At 44.7% G+C, this 12,746-nt stretch overlaps 1 long non-coding RNA gene across 1 annotated transcript in view; it reads left to right on the plus strand.

Moving 5' to 3' along the window:
• LOC146197460 (uncharacterized) overlaps window positions 1–2,757 on the plus strand; it is a 36,630-nt gene extending 33,873 nt beyond the window's left edge. Inside the window, exons 3-4 of the long non-coding RNA XR_014706205.1 lie at window positions 124–235; window positions 2,493–2,757. This is a non-coding gene — a long non-coding RNA (uncharacterized LOC146197460). The remainder of the gene's footprint in view (window positions 1–123; window positions 236–2,492) is intronic.
• Window positions 2,758–12,746: the final 9,989 nt, after the last annotated feature.

The following is a 12,746-nucleotide window of genomic DNA, read 5'->3' on the forward strand; positions in this document are numbered from 1 at the left end:
CCTGCACGGCAATGCGTGTATTGCATTTGACGTGTGATGGCGCCAGCCTCTCTGACGCCGGGCAATTTGAAAAGTGAATTGGGTGAAGATAGGTGCAAGCTGCAATTTGCTTAATTTTTCCAGGGACCATATGCTTGCCACCAAGAAACCTTTTTACGAAGTTTTTTCTACAACACTGTAAGAGGACTTTAGCACTTTTGTACTGCCAAAATGTGAATCTGCACTACATCAAAAGGTTGGTTTGGTTTTGGTTCATGTTTTTTTTTTTCCGGCCAAATTTTAACGTGCACTGACGTCGCACAGCACACGGTCGCCTTGCTTTACGCTTCTTAGGAAGGAGTCAGTTCGTGTAATTAATTGCATGTGCTAGAAATATATTGGATAAAAAAGAAGAGAGAGACAAAATGTTAGGAGTTACTTACGGGGTGGGACCTAGGCGATATATTCTAGCGTTTTGGCAACATATTGGATAAAGAGTGCCCACAGAAGTTTTGTGCAGGAGGGAGGGAGTGAATGTGCAGTGGCTCTTGTGAGGGGTAGATGAAGAGGGGGGATATGCTAGTGGGACGGTATGCAACAACCCAAAAAGCTTATGTACTCTAAACTAAACAGATCAAACAAAAATTTATTTTCGGCTGCACTTAACTGCGAAAAAAAAAAAGTGAGATACATCAGACCGTTAAATGGCCATATTTCAGTGCATTAAAGATTTGGAAGCTTGTGGAGGGGCGGATGGGTCAGATTTGGCGTTTGGGGCATGATAGAGGGGTTCAAAATTTGGTCAGTAGAAAAGGGGGGGGGGGGGAGAAAACGTGACACCACGGATGGTTTTGGATGAGCTGGGTTCAGTCGTGTTCAGACGTCTATGCATCCTCCATGCGTCTATGGGTGCGTTCCAATTCTCAGACGTCTAGCAAGACTACTTCGTAGACGTCTACGTAGACGTCTACAAGTTCGCGCATTGGAACGCGTCTACCTGTCTCATAGAGCTTCTTACTCTTAAGAGTGTAAGAAACTCTATGCGCGTAGCCGTCTAAGTAGACGTCTACTAGGGGGTATTGGAACGCAACCTATAGGAAAGCTACATTTAGCATATTTTCTAAGTGTCCCCTTCCATAAAGAATACATCCAGGCCTTTTCTTTCTCTGCGAAACTCGATTTTCAAGATTCTTGCGCTCCGGAAAAGATTTCTCCAAAATCGAATTGAACTCGAATTGCAATGTAGTTTTCCAGCGAACAAATCTGAAGATGACGCACTTTTACAGTCTTTTACTGAGCGATTGCGGTAGGAAAGTGTGCAGGATATGACACATATATGCCGCTATCTGCTCTTTGTCTGGAGAGTGTAGTTCGGACAACGAGCAGGGTTTTCTTGTGACGAACAGGAGAGTGAATGAAAAAGATATAAACTTGAAGAGTTCTCAGAAAAGCTAGCAGTTAGTCAAGTTGATGATTATATGCTTCACGACTGACAAAAAAAAAATATAAAAAACAGAAGCAATAAGCAAGACATGGAGGAACCGAAAACTACTACACTTAAGTGTAGTAGCAATTGGTAGACAGTGCAATTGCACTGTCTGCCAATTGCTAAATAAGTTGCAAAACGCAGTTTAGCAGTGAGGAAGAGTTCGCTTTCTAGTTTCGAGCTCAGGTATATCGCTCAACCTTTTGTGAGAACATCATGCATTGTTCATGTGCCGAGACTGCAAAATGAAGATGATTATGGAAACAGTGGAAGCTTATGCCGGCCAGCTCGTTGATGGCTTTTTGAATTAGCACGGGTATCACTTGAATTCATTATTTATTTATTAATTAACTAATGTAAAATGATATACATGTGAATTCGTAAACAAATTAAATATAAAGGAACACTCGCGAGACTGAATATGTATCTCGATAACTCCCTGCTTCTTTGTTTCCAGTCCTTTCAAGGCTGTATTTTTAATTATTGCTTGCAAACATTTTGGCAAATTGCCTTTTTCAACGAAGACGCTGTGGTATCAATTTCAAAGGTACACACTGGCTCACTGCCGACTTGGCAAACGCTACTGAACTTTGCTATATACCGGCTGGGAGCGCGAGGTATTTGATTATTTGATCAATACTGACTTCAGAGAGGGAAGAATATCTCCAGCAAAAATAGACATATTTTCACCAAAATTTGGCAGCTGCTTCCCGTACTGTTTATTTAATAAATGAATCCGCCATTTGCAGCAATACCCGATTCAATTCGGCTTCGGAAACGGCTGCATGATCGGATAAGATATGATCGTTAGAGATGTCGGCCTTTGAGTTAGCAATGCTTTCCTCTCTCGCAACTGTGTCCCAGACATAGTAGTCGAGCGGATTTAAATCTGGAGAACTAGGAAGCCACAATTAAGTTAGGACTGACGTGGTCGTGAAAGTTTTCAGCCAGCCAATCCTGGGTGACGCAGATGGTGTGGGCTGGAGCCGAGTATTGCTGAAAGACACAAGGTGTTATTTCGTTACAGTCCTTATCCAGGCATTTACCCCGGTGGCAAGCAATCCTACGTACGCGGCACCATTAATGCGGAGTCCTGCAAGAAAGTGCGGCAACGTGACGTCACCCTCATTGCTGACGACAACGTTACAGATGACGGAAATTTTATGTGCATCGGTCTAGGTATAGTGCCTAGAGTCTAGGCACTTCCTCAGCGCTCGTGCAGAGCCACCTGTCGTTATGGTAGTTAACGTTTGGTCTTGGTCATAATTTTTTCATCTGAAATAAACTAAAAAAAAAAAGAGCCTTCGAGGCTTCTCAGGCTTCTTCAGTTGCTTTGCAGTAAGTGCTCGGATCAGGACATGAGAAATGGTATCTCAAGAACTCATGCATGCATAACGAGCCTGATTCTGCGACTTGGAGCTCATTTGCGATGGGCCTCATTGCTGAGTTCGTATATACTTACGACGACTTGCAGCCGCTGCAGAAAATCAGGTGCTTTGAGTCTCCTGACAACATCTAACCACCGCCTTTTCTTTTTTCTTTTTCACCACTGATGCCACAGCTTGCGCGCCGTTGATCCTTTTGTTCCGTAGTAGTTTTACGATGGGGCTTATCTAGTTTGGCCGCGCAAGATCAAAAACCAGAACAATATACGATGAGATTGAAGAGTGAGAGATACCAACGTTAAAATGCACTAGAATGTTTACCAACGTTGAATTTTCGGCAAAATGCTGTTGTGGCGCCATCTTTCATCGCTCGAGGAAAGTATTGCGGTTCCAAAGCGCTTAGACAAGTTCTTCATATTTTCATAATGATGCTAGATGGCGCCACCAGGTAAGCATCCCTGCAAAACTTATTACACAACAAAAAGGATCAACAACGTGCAAGCTTGGTGCACGGGATCACCGCAAACATGCCTTCGGTTGAGACGGCAGACGTTTTCAAAGTTGCAGAATACTATATCCCCAGAAAACCTTTTAATTCCATCCCAAACAGAACGCGTACACGAACACCCCCCCCCCCCACACACACACAGGCACGCACGCACACACACACACACACGCACGCACGCACACAAACACGCACACGCACACACACACAGAGGTAAATATCTAAGTTCGTGGCAACATTACACAGTTTGCTCTGTAACGTCGGAATGAGTCTGTATGTCTCGTGTCTTATGTTATTGGCTTGCGCATGCGGCAACATTCCGACGGAAATGTCTGCATAAAACACTAGCAGCCGAAAGCTCAGTATGGCAAGGTCATTTTGCAGCAGGCGTGTATGGCACACCACTCCATTCGGAGACAATATAGGCATCCTTCCTCCCCATCCTCCCCTCTCTCTCTTCCGTCGATATACAGACATTACTTCGTCTCCGATCTTCGATGGGGGTCCTCCTAATAGCACGAGCGTGCTCTCTTGGTCACGTTTCTGAACCAGCAGGTATCCGCGTGGTAGACCGCGCCGTATAGCCTGTAAGCGCCGAAGGAAACTGACGACTGCGGGTTGCCTAATGCCAAGACAGTGTCAAGAAATTATGCGTGCAGCAGACCACCCTTGATCGTCATGCGCGGCTACCAAAAAAAAAAAAAAAAGGAAAAAAGCTTGAGCTGGGAGTTTCTGCACTGCACCCTTCAGCTTCATCAACAAAAATCTTTCTGTGCATTTTGACGCCTCCGCTTGATAAAAATGAGTTCGAGTCTTGCAATATATGTGTTAATTCAGCAATTTCTACGTGCATAAGGCTTCACACAGCTGTACTTGATTGCGCTCGACCAACAGTGATTACTCACCCTGCAGCTGGACTAGATCTTGTGGAGGATGCATGTTATAAACTACATAGCGGATTCTAGATAGATGCGTATACTTTTACACCTGTATCTCAAAATTGTTGTGTATAAGCAATTATTAGGTGATGACAATACTCTCCATTTTGCGTATTGCATGAGTGTCTGTTTTTGGCAACTACCTGATGTAATGTGCCTACTTCCAGCGTTGGTGCATAAAAATGCTCTATTTTTCTTAACTGTTCCTGAAAATACAGTGCTGTTTCACATTTGGATTTAGGGCATGCATTTTGGTGAATTTAGGTTTTGAGTCAGACCCAAATGTGGTAAAGTGAAATCATCAGTTGGCTGTTGTGAACTATGTGTCAACAATCTATTCAGCGACGTCAGCCACAACCATTTTCCTGCCAATGTCACCTGTCATTCCACACAAGAGATTTTGCAGCATTTTGCTGCTAAAGTGATCGCAGATCAGATTGAGCCGCGTTTCGGAAAGTATATATGGAATGGGCAGGGGTTGGACTTTAGTTAAAACAGAAAAATAAAACAAAGTACGCCGAATTCAGTTTTCGAAATTAGTTTTTAATCGCAAAAGCTTAGTATTCTTGATATGCGGACTAAAGCTGCTGCTGGTAATAGCTTATAGGAGCACGTTATGCTCAGTCAAAATGAAGAAATTACAAGGTCGTCTGCAAAGCGTACTGAAGAAGGGCAGTGCGTTTGTGTGTGCGTGCAGAGAATGTGTTGTCGCTGAACTCATCGAACTGGTGGCGGGGCCGGCAAGCTGGGGCCGGACGGACGGTCACGAAAAAGCGTGCTGCTCTCAAAGGGGACACCCGCAGTCATCCCCAAGTCTGCTTGCAAAGTAACGGCCGCGGTACATAGAATAGCCGCGGCTTGCCAAGAACGGGCGCGAGTTTTGTATGCAGGAGCGGGACGATCAAAATAATTTTCGGGGGAGGTTACAGAAGACGGAAGAAAGCAGACAAAAACGCACACGGGTGTCGCCCCTGACCGATAATAAGCTGTACCGTATTTGCACAGTGGATGTAAATAAATTCTGTGTTCCACAATTTTCGTTGCACTCTGGGAGTGGAGACGAGAACCCGCTTCTAAATAACGAAGTCAAGGACGTGGTGATAAATCGTTGATGTTAAAGGGCAGACAACCTGTTTTTTCGCGATTCTAATTCATGGATTCAAGCCTACGCAGCCGGTGGTTAATTGAAAAATGCGAAGTTATTTTGCGCTAACATTTAAAATGATGACGCAATAGCCAAATAAAGAACGTCAAAGCATCGAAAAAGGACGGAAAAACTCGATTATCACGTCAGGGATGATGATATTTCAAATTTCTACTAGCTTCACAAAAAACCTGCCGTCCTTCGTCGGATCCTGTCAAATAACGCTCCGCAACTTTGCTTTCGGTGGTTTCAGCTCTAGCCTTTTAAAGCACGGGTTTCTGTGCTTGATATACATGCAGTACCAAAGTTACGTAGATGACGTCATAATTTGATCCCTAACTGGCGCTGCGTGCTGCAGATAATTCTTTATTACCAGTCAAATTCCGGGTGACTGGAAATTAAGCAGAATTGTGCGAATATTCAAAGCTGGAGATCGTAGCGACCCTTCAAACTATCGTAACGTTTTATTGGCATGTGTACCTCGTGTAAGCTTTTGGAGCATGTAATATATTCACATATTGCATTCCACCTCGATTTTAACTCTTTTCTTCTTTCCGAATAAAAGTAGTTTCAGGGCAGCTTTTTCGTGCAAAACTCAGCTCTTCGAACGTACAACGGACCTTCACTTAAATCTAGACTCTTCATCTCAAACCGATATGGTATCTTAGATTTCGCTAAAGAATTCGATTGCGTCGCTCAACAACGCCTGATGTTCGAACTCTCAGGTTTGTCACGTGACCAATTTGCCTTATTCAGGATCCTGTGCTCTTTAGCTAACCAGGTACAGTTCACTGTTATTGTTCGCCGTACATCTGCAACTACTATAGTCTGGGGTCTTTGAGGTATTGGAAGTAAATAAATAAATAAATAAATAAATAAATAAATAAATAAATAAATAAATAAATAAATAAATAAATAAATAAATAAATAAATAAATAAATAAATAAATAAATAAATAAATAAACAAATAAATAAATAAATAAATAAATAAATAAATAAATAAATACCCTCCGCGGCCCCACAGGGATAGGTTCTTGCTCCATTACTGTCTTGATCTTAATCAATTCTCGCCATCACGGGTTTCATCCTCAGTCCATTCATTAGAGGATGATTGCATCTGTTATCACCGGATTAGCAATTACAGTCAATTTTTTACCAGCATATTCAAGGTAAAGCAGCACTGCCTGGATACATTTTCTCGCGTCTGATATCGGAGCCTTCTAAAGAACGAGGGTGCGGCTTCAGAGATCTGCTGTACAGCCCTGTGCGCATACGCTGCAGCACGTTTATTAATGCTTAAGCATCATGTATGTGTCGAAATAATATGAAATTGTCAGGGAATGAAGATTTTGACATTACACATTGCAAAAGAGTAATACGTTTTGCCATATACAGCTCTATATTCGCAATATATTTTAAACGTTATTTGTATTCACGGATGTACTCAAAAAATGTTGCATATAGTTTCATCACGTTTCTCGCTGAATATTCGAAACATATTTTTTAAATTTTGAAGGTACCATATCTGAAAGTACTCTTTGACTCTTTGAGCATATTGTGTATACGAGAGAGAGAGAGAGAAAATATATATATATATATATATATATATATATATATATATATATATATATATATATATATATATATATATATATATATATATATATATATATATATAGAAAAAAAAACGCTTAATTTGCTTCTTGCGCTTTATCATTATAATTCTGCCAGGCAGATTCCTTTCACTCCGAGACCAGCTTCTACTCAGCCTGGTAAGAGGCGTATACGTATGCTGTGAGCAAATAGAAATTGTATGACACCTCCTGGAAGGTTGCATGACGAATTGTCGTGTCAGAAGTTTGATATGGATCTCAGGAAATGCTAAAAATATCCATAGTTGGTGGTAGTTATGTCGTCAGCTCTCATCTCTGCCTCAAGCTAGCATCTACCTTGACTAACAGGTGTATGCTTTTTCAAACTAGAAATAGTACGCCACCTTGAATGCTGCCCAAAATAATGGTTGCGCCTCGATTTTCATACAAAAATTCTGAGAACCAGCGCCTCATTGACGTCCTCAAGGGGTAACATCTGGTCGGATATTAGGTCGATAACCCTTTTTCTGGACCATTTTTGCCCCAGAAGAGCCGAGCACCAGGCCGGGGATACTTTGTACCCATTGGAAGACTGGTGGGTACCCCACGGCCTCAGGGATCGAACCCGGTACCCCTCAAAAGCAAAGCGGATGCTCTACCACCAGGGGCGACATCTACTGCTACATGACGCGTATTGAAATGCCATCGTTATGTGTCGTTGAGTTTCCACTCGCACGCACACGCAGACATGATTTATCGCTCAGTCGTGATAGTAATGCTTTCGCCTTGCAAATGCGATGTCAGGGCGTGTAACAATTTTTGAAATCTTAGTAACAAGGGACATGAAAACGGAGACAAGGGTTTTATTGAGACCTGTGTGAATGTTAGCCTCCTTTAACGCGATATCGTTAAAGGCCCCGTTGACCGAAAATTCAGCGTCGGTGGCTGTCCGCCAGTGTTTGCGTTGTGAGCGAAAAATCACGAGCATGGTGCTGGCAGGCTTTCACGCGTCAATAATTATAAGTTATTAATGATGCGCCACTATTGGTGCGCACACTCTCAGACACCCTTAGAGTATGTGGGGGCAGCTGTTCCGGTCTCAAAGGAGATGCCCTCGACTTGCGTGGCACGCTCAGACGGAAGTTAGCTACCTGTAGGGACCGAAGGGGGTGGCCGTTTGGGGCCCTGCTTTCACTGGTTCAAGACAGAGAAAGGGTCGGAGTCAGAGTTAAACACAACAAATTTTATACATACAGCAAGAGACGATACAGAGAAACTAACATCAATAAGAATACACAGATCAATTAAGAAAGGTGTTAGGCAAGGAGACACGATCTCCCCAGTGCTATTTACAGCTTGCCTAGAGAGTGTATTCAAACGCATGGAGTGGAAGCAGTTAGGAGTCATAATCGATGGAGAGTATCTCAGTAATCTGCGATTCGCTGATGACATTGCCTTGTTAAGTAACTCAGGGGACCGACTGCAACTAATGATAAATGATCTTGACAGGAGATGCAGAAAGGTATGCCTTAAGATTAATATACAGAAGACTAAGGTAATGCTGAACAGCCTGGAAATGGAACAGCAGTTTAAATTAGATAGCGAAGCGTTGGAAGGGGACGACTATGTCTATCTAGGACAGGTGGTGACCGTATATCCGGACCACGAAAGGGAAATAACTTGAAGAATACGATTGGGGGATGAAGCGCATTTGGAATGTACTCAAGCATTATGTCAAGCAGCTTACCGGTATCACTCAAGAGGAAAGTGTATAAATAATTGCATCCTACCGGTACTCACCTATGGGGCTGAAACATGGAGGTCAACGAAAAAGGTTCTACATAAGTTGAGGACAACGCAGAGGGCTATTGAACGAAAAATAGAGGTGTAACGTCAAGAGATAGGAAGCGTTCAGAGTGGGTCAGGGAAATAACTGAAGTTACTGACATTCTAGTCGAAATTAAGAACAAGAAATGGGCATGGACAGGACATGCAGTTCGAAGAGAGGATAACCGATGTTCTATAAGAGTAACTAATTGGATTCTGAGGGAAGGTAAGCGTAGCGGGGGTGCCAGAAAATTAGGTGGGTGGATGAGATTAAGAAATTCGCAGGGGTCAAGTGGATGCAGCTAGCGCAGGATAGGGTTAATTGGAAGAAAATGGGAGAGGCCTTAGCCCTGCAGTAGGTATAATCCGACAGATGATAATGATGAAGAATACACAGACAAGATGTTCACAGAAAGACAATGCAAATCATGCAACTTAAGAGGCTCTAATATAACACAGAGGCTTCATATCAACGAACAATACACGAGAGTCAGAAGAAATAAGCACCAAATTGTTTACTGGGCCACTGTGGCAAAACGACACCTAGAGAGTCACGTTGTGGCCGTCCTGTAGACGAGCGTCGCTCCCTCGCAGACCAGTGGGCTCGCCGAGCAGCGGGTTAATCCCGGGAGGCGAGCAGTAGTCCTTGATAATTCACTGTAACACTGGCTAGCTTGCCGAAGCGTTGCGACCTCAATATATAGGACGTGCCGCGTCTGTGTTAGAACGCGCCAATGCACCCTGACCCTCTCTTTCCTTCTCAGCCTTTTCTCTAACCTTCTTTTCTATTTGGCCCACCCATTTCCGCACTTCTAATTCTTTTAGACCTTTCCATAGGCCCATCTCAAAAGTCTCAAGATTCACCATGATTCTGAACTGCCCAGAATACTAACACATAGCGGTACTTCGTGTACTCTACACAACCGCTTCACCGCGGTCTCTCTCGATATCGCTCTGCTGGTACACTGCTTACTACCTATTCGTAAAACTTTCCAACTCGTTCTACGTTCTCTGAGCTTTAGTGCACCAAAGGTCCTGTCGCGGACGCCAGAATAATTGTCACCCTTAATGATTATAAGTTATTAACGATGCGCCACTATTGGTGCGCACACTCCCAAACACTCCAACTGTTCCGGTCTCAAAGGAAATGCCCTCGTCTTGCATGGTGAGCTCCGCCGAGAGTAAGCTACCTGTAGTGACCGAAGGGGTCGCCGTTTAGTGGCCAGCTTTCGCCGGTTCAAGCCAGAGAAAGGACCTGAGTCAGAATTAACAAACTCAATAAATTTATACAGCACGAGACGATGCAGAGGAATTCACACTAATAAGAATGTACTTAAAAGAGGTTCACAGAAAGGCAATGCAAAGCATGCAACTAAAGAGGCTCCAATATGACACCGATGCTTCACATCAGTGAACACTGAATGAGACAGTCGGAACAAATAAACACCAAATTGTTCACTGGGCAGTGTCGCAGAACGACGCCTGGAGATGTCACGCAATGTGGCCGTCCCGTAGACGAGCGCCGCTCCCTCGCAGATCAGTGGCTTACCGAGCAGCGGGTTGACCCCTGAAGCCGAGCAGTAGCACTTGATAATTCACTGCAACACTGGCTAGCTTGCCGAAGCGACGCAACCTCAATATATGGGACGCGCCACGTCTGTCTGTTACAACGCGCCAAGGTAAGCGCTGGCATTATACGTAACCTTTACTGTATACTAGTGTCCTCTCTTCCTCCCGCCGAGATTCGCGTCGTCATTGGTCAGGCGCGCCGGAATTTTCTGGACGCTACCAGTGGCTTCTCGACCTGGTGAGTCATCGTCGCCACTGAGTGATGAGGAGGGGGTGACGCCGAGCGGAAAATGAGAGATATCTCCAATGTTCTGGCCGTTCACGCAGATGCTGACGCGTTCTTTTTCTCGCCGCTCTGATTAACGAAATTGTGCGTTGAATTCGTGACACAGGCGGATGCTGGCAGCTGACATGGCCGAGCAGTACCTGGACGTAGGGTTGCCTGACATTACGTTTGGCAGGAGCTGCCAACTCAGGCCTTTCCTTTCACATGGAAGGCTGATATCAGCCTGCTTGGACCCTTGCATACATGTTACCCTTAGGCCACGCTGACACGTTCATACGGTTGGCCAAACTGGGGCTTTTTATGTGGGCTGGTACCTACTCTGTCGCGTCATACCCCGAAAGGTGGAGCCTAATTGTTTTTCATTATTTTTTAAGGTGATATCCTTTAATGGCTCATGCTCGCGGATCGTGTCCGTCCGTCCGTCCGTCCGTCCGTATAACGCTTTCGTGGGAGGCGGTAGCTGGTAGCTGATATGGCCGAACACTAATTACTGGGCGTAGGGCTTCCTGACATTTAGTTTGGCAAGCGCTGCCATTTCTGGCCTCTCCTTTCATACGGGAGGCTGATATTAGAATCAGCCTGCCAAGAACCTTGCATTCACGTTATCCCTAGGCCACACAGTCGCGTTCACACGGCTCAGTTAAACTTTATTGTTGGCTGGTACCTACCCTGGTTGCGTCATACCCTCTAGCTTGTAATTTTGTAACATGTATGACCTATTATATTCATATGAAACAGCCAACTCGTTGCTCTACAACCACTTGCAGAGTTTTTGAACAATTATCTTTACACCTTGCTGCTTGTCATCAGTCGCTTTAAAAGGGACACTATAGTCAAGCAAGAGAGTTGGGGGTACATTCTAAGTTCAAACAGCGCGGAAGACGTAACCGGAAAGCAAAGGAAACACAGGACGAGCACTGTCCTGTGTTTCGTCAGCTTTTCGGCTACGTCTTTCGCGCTGCTTGACCTACAATGCTTTAAATGTGCTTGTAAATAAGTGTCATTTCTTGCAAGCCTTTCTTGTTGCAGGAAGATCAATTTTCCCTCCTTAGCCATTCATAACGATGAGGAATAACCTTTAAAAAGCTGCCTCTAAGTTATTAACTTATTATAATAATTTTCTTTAGCGCCAAATGCCCCCTTCGCTCTTTCCGCCCATTTGGTTTCCGTCTTGTTGCAGATATTTTGCGCAAATGCAATTTTCGTGCTTACCGTTATATTCCTAAATTTCGTGCATACCGCTGTGCGAGTCCGGGCTTCTGAGTTTCGGCCGTCCGCTGTGAATACCGCAGTGTGCGCTTTTGCCTCGCGTATGACCTGCACTATCTCCATTTCGACCTAAATATATCAGTGCTTTTGAGGGTGTCTGCAATGAGATCAGCGTCTGAACTCGACTCAGAACAAGTTTTCAAGTAAACAAGAACAGGGCAATGCTATCGCCTCTGCTACCATCATAAACACATCATCATCAAGTAAACAAGAAGAGGGCAATGCTATCGCCTCTGCTTTCATCACAAACACATAATCATCATGATCACAGGCATCCTATCTCCCCTCAACATGACCACACGACACTGAAATCCCCACACCAGCGCCACGACCGTGATCGTCACGGCTATGAGCATGCAACAACACTGTCCATCGGGACCTGCTCCGTGCACTCGACAGGGATCTCTCTGCAAGCAGTCTTTCATGGCATAGTATGTGGCACCCGATATACGGTGCCGAAACGAGCACGCTCCGCATACGTGCCATCGGCGCCGCCTCCTCGCCTCTTATTTATTAGCGACGGCAGCTGCGAGACGCACGTGCGGGAACATTGGAGGAGCTGTCGAATTCATACGCGTGACTTCGCGCTCTCTCTTTTCAGCCTCTTCTCGCATGTGTAACGTGTGTGGCGGCGACGTCATGGATAGGCGGCTCCCTCCCGGGGCGGCAAACCTGTCTGTGCCTCTGTGTGGTTTCAGTGATTAGCCGTTGCTGGCCCCAACAACACTTCCCTGGAGGGCGCTACCGAGGGCGACGTTGTGGCGGT

Source organism: Amblyomma maculatum, chromosome 3, assembly GCF_055883805.1.
Source record: "Amblyomma maculatum isolate TAMU_Amacu chromosome 3, ASM5588380v1, whole genome shotgun sequence".
Lineage (NCBI taxonomy): Eukaryota > Metazoa > Arthropoda > Arachnida > Ixodida > Ixodidae > Amblyomma > Amblyomma maculatum.